Below are 8,587 nucleotides of genomic sequence, written 5' to 3'. Positions count from 1 at the left end.
GGAACTTATTATGTAGACCAGGCTGACCTTGGTCACATAAAGAGCTACCCGCCTCTGCCTATCGAGTGCTGGGACTAAAGGCATGTTAAACTATGCCCAGTTTAATATTGATATCTTTTATTATTTTATATGTATGAGTGTATTGCCTCCATGTATGTAAGTGCATCGGTGCTGTGTAATGCCCACGGAGGTCAGAAGATGGTATCAGATACCCTGGAACTGAACTTATAGATAGTTGTTAGTCACCATGTGGGTGGGTGCTGGGAATTGAACCTGGGTCTTCTGCAAGAGCAGCCAGTACTCTTAATGACTGAGCCATCTCTCCAGCCCCTATTTTATTATTTTTGATGCCACTGAAATAGTTTTTGCAATTTCTTTTACTGATTGTTCACTGTTAATGTATAGAAATGCAGCTGGGTTCTGTGTGTGGCCTTTGTATCCGGCTATCTTGTGGAATTCATTGATTAGCTCTAATGTTGTTTTCTACATTTAAGATTATATACTCTACGAAAGGAAATGGTTTATTTCTTCCTTCTAAATTTGGATGTCTTTCATTTTGTTTTCTTGCATGATTGCTGTGGCCAGAATTTTGAGTTAAAAAGAAATGGCAGATAGGACCATTTTTTTTTATCTTGTTCCTTATGATAGAAGAAAAATTCGAGTCTTTGATGACTATGACGCTTAATATGAGTTTTACATGCACAACTTTTTCTGTGTTGAGAGGATCTTCTCCAATTCCTAGTTTGTTGAATGTTTTTATCATGAAAGGGTGTTCGAGTTTGTCTATTTTTTTCTGCTTTAATTGGGATCATCATGCATTTCCTTTCCCCTTTTTATTCTGATAATGTGATTTTCAGAGGCTGAACCATACTTGAATTCCAAAAATAAATAATCCCATTTTGTCATAGTGTGTAATAAGCTAGTGAATTCAACTTACTTTATTGGGAATTTTTGCATCAGTGTTAACAAAGATATTGGTTTCCAGGGTTTCATTTTGTTTTGCTTTTTTGAGACAGAGTCTCACTATGTAGCCCAAGCTGGACTGGAACTCACCGAGTTCTGTGGCCTCTGCCTCCTGAGTGCTGGGATAAAGACATGTAACAACTACCACGTCTGGCCTGATCTACAGTTTTCATGTGGTGTCTTTGTCTGGTTTTCATATCAGGGTAATGATGGTGCATTAGTTACTTTACTCGTTGCTGTGAAAAAACAACTAATAAAAGCAACCTGAGGAAGTTAGGGCTTATCTTGGCCTACAGTGTGAGGGTCCAGTCTATTATGGCAGGGAAGGTATTGATGGTGAAGGAGCAGGAGGCAACTGGTCATATTGCATCTACAGTCAGGAAGCAGAGAGACGAATGTTGAGGCTCAGCTCATTTCACCTTTTTTTTGGAGACAGGGTCTCCCTGTAGCTCTAGCTGGCCTGTTGGAACTCGATATGTAGACCAGGCTGGCCTTGAACTCACAGAGATCCACCTGCTTCTGCTGGGATTAAAGGTTTGCAGCACCACGCCTGGTTTTTTCACATTCTAATTCATTCAAGATTCTTAACTGTGAGATGGTGCTGCCCACACTCAGGGTGGGTCCTCCTCTTCAGCTAAATGTCTTTGGAAATGTCCTCACAGACACTCCTAGAGATGTGCCTCTTGGGAGATTCTAAGTACCATGAAGTTGGTAAGGAAGATTAAGCACCACAAATGGCCCCATGGAATGAGTTAGGACGTACACTTTCTTCTCTGTCTCTTTTTCTTGTTAATTTGAGAAGAGTTTGTGCTAGTTTTTTAAACAATTCATGAGTTCATAATTTGGTCTAGGACTTTTGTTTCATACTAGATATTTTTTGACTACTGATTCAGTCTCTTTAGTAACAGATCTGTTTTAATTTTCTTCCTTTGTGATTTTAGTCTTGGTAGGTGCTATAATTTGAAGGTGTCCCCTCCAAAATGTAATCCTTAGTGAGACAAAATGAAGAAGGGCTATTAGAAGGTGACCACCAGGAGGGCTTTACGCTGCTCCATGGGGCTGGCATCTTATGAAAGAATTTGAAAGAGAAAGTTCCCTTCTCTTGACCCCTCTTCTCCTCTGCCGTGGAAAGGTACCGCTGTTCATTCCTCTTTTGTCTTTTTCACTTTTTCCATGAGAGGACACATCATTCAAACTATCATCTTAGAACCAGAGCTGCTCTCAACAGACAATAAACCTCCCAGAGGTCTGGAATTTCACAGCCTTCAGAACTGTGAGGAAATAAAATTCTATTATTTACAACTCACTCTTTCAGATATTTTGTTATAGTAGCAAAAACAAATTGAGACAGTCGATTTTATTGCTTCTAGGAATGTGTCCATTTCCCCTAGGTCAATCAACTTCTTAGTGTACAATTCACCATAGTACTCTCTTAAAATCCTTTCTATTTCTGTAGACTTGACGGTGCCTTTATTTTCTTCCTCCTCCTCTTCCTCCTCCTCCTCTTCCTCCCCCTCCTCTTCCTCCTCATCTTCCTCTCCTAATCTGTTTCTTCTTCTGCTTCTTCTTTCTTTTCCCTCTTTTTCTTGTGTTGTCCTGAAACAACGATGATCTCACTATGAGCCCAGGCTGGCCTCAAACTCACAGTCTTCTTGACTTCTAAAGTGGTAGAATTATAGGCATATACTGTTATACCTGGCTTCCTATTTTCAGTTTTAATTTTAATAATTTAGGCTTCCCTCTTTTCTCTCCCTTTGGTCTATCTGGTTATTTGTCAGTTTTATTGATTTTTTTTCCCAAAGAAACAAGTTTCATTTTCACTGGTGTTCTGTACAGTTTTCTAGTCACATTTTGTTTTTCTCTGCTCTCATCATTATTTCTTCCTTCTGATTTCTCTCTTCCACTTCCTCTTTTTCTCCTTCATTCAGTCCTTATGTTGTAAAGATAGGTTTTTGATTTGAGGACTTCTTGATTTTTTTTTTTTTTTTTTTTGGTCTTATTGAGACAGAGTCTCCCTGTAGCCCCAGGTGGCCTAGAACTCGCTATGTAGACCAGGCTGGCCTTGAACTCAGAGATCTGCCTGCCTCTGCCTCCTGAGTGCTGGAATTAAAGGTGTGTACCATCACGCCCAGCTGCCTTCTTGATTTTTATGTTTCTTTTTTATTTATTTTTTTATGTGTATGAGTGTATTGCTTGCATGTGTGCAACTGCATCTGTGTTGTGAAATGCCCTCCAAGATCAGAAGAAGGTGTAAAAGTCCCATGAAACTGGAGTTATGGATGGTTGTTAGATGCCATGTGGGTGCTGGGATTCAAACCTGGGTCCTCTGCAAGGGCAGCCAGTGCTCTTAACTGCTGAGCCATCTCTCCAGCCCCTTCTTGATTTTTTTTTTTAAAGTTTAAAACCTCATTTAATTTTTTTTTATTTTAAATTTTTTTTACAATTAAAGTTACAGTTTTAACAATATGCAAAATATTACAGTAATTCAGATTTTTTGGCATAATGATTACAGATTTGATAAATACATTTTATATCTCATAATAGTGATGAGGATTATACAAAAGCTATTAAAACAATTATGAGAATAAGTTCTATTGTCACTTAAGTATCTAAAGCTATTTTCCTTTGCGTTCTTCCAGAATGATTTGTTCTTATTCTTTACCTTAATTTGAGGGACTTCAAGAAGATACCTTTTTTTTTTTCCCCTTCTTGATTTTTTACTGTAAGCATTTATAGCTATAAATACCTCACCAACACCCCATTGCTTTTGTTTTGCTCCTATAAGTCTTGGTATAGTGTCTCCAGTTTCATTCATCTCTAAATATTCTTGAATTTCTGTTGTGATTAAAGAGAGATTGTATAACGAAAGATAGTAGATCCAAGGCAGGTATATGAAGCATGCCTGCAATCCTAGCAGCTGGGAATTTGATGATTGAGAGTTCGAGGCTAGCCTAGGATACACAGTGAGACACTGTCCAAAAAACAAGAAAAAGAAGATAGATGATAGATAGATAGATGATAGATAGATAGATAGATAGATAGATAGATAGATAGATAGACAGAGAGAGATGGGGGGAGGGGGAAGAGAAAGGAAATCAAAGAAAATAGAAAAAGAAAAAGGCTAAATCCCCCATGAAGACTGTTGTGGTTTGAGTCTGGAATGCCCCTCACAGGTTCATGTTTTGAACATTGAGCCCCCAACTTGTGGAGCTATGTTGAATCATTCAGGCATTGTTCAGGAGGTGGGGCCCACCTGGTAAAATAGGTCACTAGGGGCTGGCCTTTGAAGGCTCTACTCACCCTGGTTCAGTCTGTGTTCTCTGCTTCCTGGGGGCACAATGTAAACAGTGACTGCTGCATATTACCACCATCATAGCTGGAGTGACTCTGCCATACCTCCCCAACTCTGATGGATTGCACCTGTCTGAATCTGTGAGCAAAAATAAGTCTCTTTTGCTTGTTTGCTTGTTTTGAGAGAGGTTCTCTTGTTGCCTAAGCTGCTTCAAGCTGGTTATGTAGTTAAGCTGCTTTTAAACTCCTGATCTTCCACAGTCTCCTCCTGAATGCTGGGATTACAGGCATGCGCCATCACACCTGGCATGAAATAAAGCCCTCCTCCCTGAAGTTGTTCTTTTTTGGGGGGTGGGCATCTTTTTAAGATAGGGTCTCCCTGTAGCCCCAGCTGTCCTGGAACTCACTATGTAGACCAGGCTGGCCTTGAACTCACAGAGATCCACCTGTCTCTGCCTCCCAAGTGCTGGGACTAAAGGTGTGTGCCACTGTGCCCAGTCTAAAGTTGTTCTTTTAGTTATTCTGCCACAGTGATACAAAAGTAACTAATATAAAATACAACAATCATAATCATACATGCATCTACCAATGTAGCCCCAAAATAGATGAAACAAAAACTGACTAACTAAAAGGAGAAATAAACAACTGGATAATAAGTTCAAGCTGAAAATTTCAATTCTACAGTTTCCATAATGAACATAACAACACAAAAGAAGATTAACAGGAAAAGATTAACAGGAAATCCAAGACTTAAGCAATATAGTGAACCAGCTAGGCCTATGGAGCACCCCAGACGAAGATTCAGAACATGCATTCTTCTCCCCTGCACATGAATTGTTCTCCAGGGTAGAACATGTGGTAGGCCATGATGCCTAAATACACTTATAGAGACTGAAATTATACAAAATAGGCTCTTCATGCAAATGGAGTGAAATTAGAGACCCACAACAAGCTCTTTATATAGAAGCAAGTAGAAATGGTAGTCATCTGTTAAGAGTGTAGGGTTTTCTGTTCGAGGTTCTCATAGTCCTAGAACTGGCCACATACTCCTTTCATCCAAAGAAGACTCTCATGCTAAGAAGGTATGGCTAGGATGCCTACCTCCCCCTACCCTCTACCTACCCAAGCCTGTAAAAACTCTGTCTCACAAAGATATTCTGGCAGATTTTGATGACAGTGCCACAGAGTTTTTATAGCTGAAGGATAAGAAAGTCGGATTATTTATCTCTTATCTATCACTGGCTGAGGCCTGCTTCCAAGGAATTAACCATCTAAAACTTCCTATAAGCTAAGCCTCTTCCTAGGGTTAGAAAAAGGCAGAGAGTTACAAGTGTTTGCAGCCTTGGGGTAGAGTGTGAATGTCAGGGGACATTATCTGCTACAGAATTCTAGACTCTAGCTGTATTAGGTAGATCTGTGCTACTATAATGAAATGTTGAGGCAGTTAACTTATTAACTTGCCATAAGCTTAACTCATAGCTTCGGAAGTTCAAAGTCTAAGTGGCATAGCACAGACTGGCTAGAGTTGTCCTTGGCTACATCATTTTATGGCACATGGAAGATTGTAGGAACACAAGTTAGGGGCAAACAAGGGGTTGCATCTCAAACCAAGAGCAGAGGAAAAGGACTGGTGGAGTCCCACTGTCACTTTCAAGGGCATGTACCCGATGACCTATCAACCTCCCACTGGGCCCCACTTTTTAAAGGTCCAATCACAGCTACTACATGTAGGGACTAGGTTTCTAACATGTAGACCCTTGGGGGACATAAGTAATTAATCTACATCTAAACTGTGTGTGGTGATTGTGCTGGTAGCTTTCATCATCAACTTGACACACCTGGGGACCTCAGTTGGGGAATTTCCTCCATTGGATTGGCCTGTGACCATGTTTGAGTTCCTGCCCTGGCTTCCCTCAATGAAGGACTGTACTATAAGGTGAAATAAACCCTTTCCTCCCCAAGTTGGTTCTGGTCACTGTATTTATCTCAGCAATAGGAAACACAAACAGGACAATGGTTATTCTTGACTAGCAACTTGATAGGATATAGAATCACTGTGGAAACAAACCTCTGACCCTGTCTGTGATTGAACTTCTAGATGGGGCTTACTGAGATGGAAACTGACCCTTACTGTGGGAAGAACCATTCTGTGGGCTGGGGGTCCTGGACTGAATAAAAAGGGAAGCAAACCAAGAGCCAGCCATCATCTCTCTGTACTTCCTGATGCAATGTGACTAGCTGCTTGGCACTGCTGCCACCATGCCTTCTCTGCATGATGGATTGTACCCTTAACTGTGAGACAAGTAAACCCTTCCTTTCTCAAGATACTTCTTATCAGGTATTTGATCACAACAACAATAAAAGAAACCAATATAGAAAATTGGAACCAAGAAGTGGGGCTATTACTGTGATAAACTTATCCTGATCATGTGATTCTTGGGACTTTGGAATTGGTTTGTGGGAAGAATGTGGAAAAGTCTGGAATTTGGGACTAGAAAAGCTCTAGAATTCTGTAAACAGAGCTTAGAAGTTAAGAATACTGAGGGATGTGTGGATACTGGAGGCCTGACTCATGAGGTTTCAGAGGGGAGCAAGGACTCTGTTGGAAATTGGGCTGAAGGTTATTCTTGCTACATTTTGGCAAAGAATCTAGCTGTATTCCACCCAAGTCCTGAGAACTTGTATGAGATGGAATTGAAAAGTGATAGACTACTCTTGAGTACTCTAAATCAAGGAGCCTGCTGCTCTCCTGAAGCATATCTGATCTGTACTATCCCTTTGCTTTTGAATAAAGTTTCCTTGACACTTAGAAAAAAATGGACTAATCTGTTTAGTGGAAGAAATTTCAAGATGAGATAGACTCACTGCTACAGTGAGAGAGAGCAAAAGTGGAACAAAATGTATGAAAAATGCGAAGTTTGGTGAGGAAATGTGTGTGCACAAGTTTGGTTTCAGAAAAGGAGAGTGGAGAAGAGAGAGCATCCGTAATTGTTAAAAAGATTAGCCCAGATAGGCCTCTCTCAGGTGTAAGTCCATTGCACCCTACTCGCCTTGACTCCCCCTGCCTCATTCACTGCCCCATCTCCCACACCTTTCTCTCCTCTGAGTTTGGGCCCTGCCCCATTCCTTGTCTTGGGGCCCCAGACACTTGGGGAACCAATACTGCTCCCTGATTCTTTTCATCCAGACCAACAGTAGTGCCTTCTCTGGGCCCCAGGAGCTCTGGGTCTGGGCCTGGCCCAGCCCTCAGCTCCCTCTGCTTCCCTGGGCCTGCAGGACCCTCTACAGGCCTCTCTCCTACCCCTAGGCCTCTCTCTGGGGTAAGTCCATTGTTCCCTCTGCTCCTTGACTCCCCCAGCCTCATTCACCCATTCCCTCCTCTGAGTTTGGGCCCTGCCCCATTCCTTGTCTTGGGGCCCCAGACACCTGGGGAACTAATACTGATCCCCGATCCTTTTCATTCAGACCAATGGAGTGCCTTCTCTGGGCCCCAGGAGCACTGCTTCTGGGCCTGGCCCTGCCCTCAAATCCCTCTGCTTCCCTGGGCCTGCACCACCGCCAGCCTCTTTCTGGGTCACAGGGACTGACCTTTCCTCTTCTTGATCCTTTGCATCCAGACCAACCCAGCTCCTTAGTGCAGTCCCCAGGAGGCCTGGGGGCCTCTTCCCACCCCGTCTGCCTTTGCATCTCTCAGTGGCACAGCCATCAGCTGCCTTAGACCAGCGTCTTTCCTGAGCCAGGCTCCCAGGCCAGTCCAACCTCCAAATTCCTGAGGCCAAAATCGTCCCCACAGGGATCCAGACCTTAGGAGAAAGCCTGAAAACATCTGACCGTCATTTGAATTGGGCCTCTGTGGGAACTCCTGAAGACAAAAGCAATCCAGCCACTCAAATATAAAATCAAAAGAGAGAACTGGAAGCTTAGATGAACCAGTTTTTCATGCCCCAAAAGTAAACCATAAAGACACATAAAGATCACAAAAAGAAGCAGACCTAAACTTGAAGGCCTGCGTCTCACACAAAATCAGAAACTACAAAAGAAATTCACATGTCAAAATCACAGAGAAAAATTAATAATATGAAAAACCAAAATAACATATCCCCACCGAATACCAATAGTCCCCTAGAGGAGTACAATGAAAACCCCCTAGAGATAATGCAGAACATGGAACTCAAAAGAACAATTGTAAACATGATGAAAGAATGCAGTGAATTTAAAGAACACACAAACAAATTAGTCATAGAGCTGAAGGAAGACAGGGATAAACTTCTGAATGAATTCAGAAAAGAGCTAGAAATATTGAAGAATACTCAGGCTGAAATAAAGAACGAAG

This window comes from Nannospalax galili, unplaced genomic scaffold, assembly GCF_000622305.1.
Source record: "Nannospalax galili isolate Female #2095 unplaced genomic scaffold, S.galili_v1.0 scaffold475, whole genome shotgun sequence".
Taxonomy (NCBI): Eukaryota; Metazoa; Chordata; class Mammalia; order Rodentia; family Spalacidae; genus Nannospalax; species Nannospalax galili.
The sequence above is the reverse complement of the archived record's forward strand: the minus strand, read 5'-3'. Positions refer to the sequence as shown.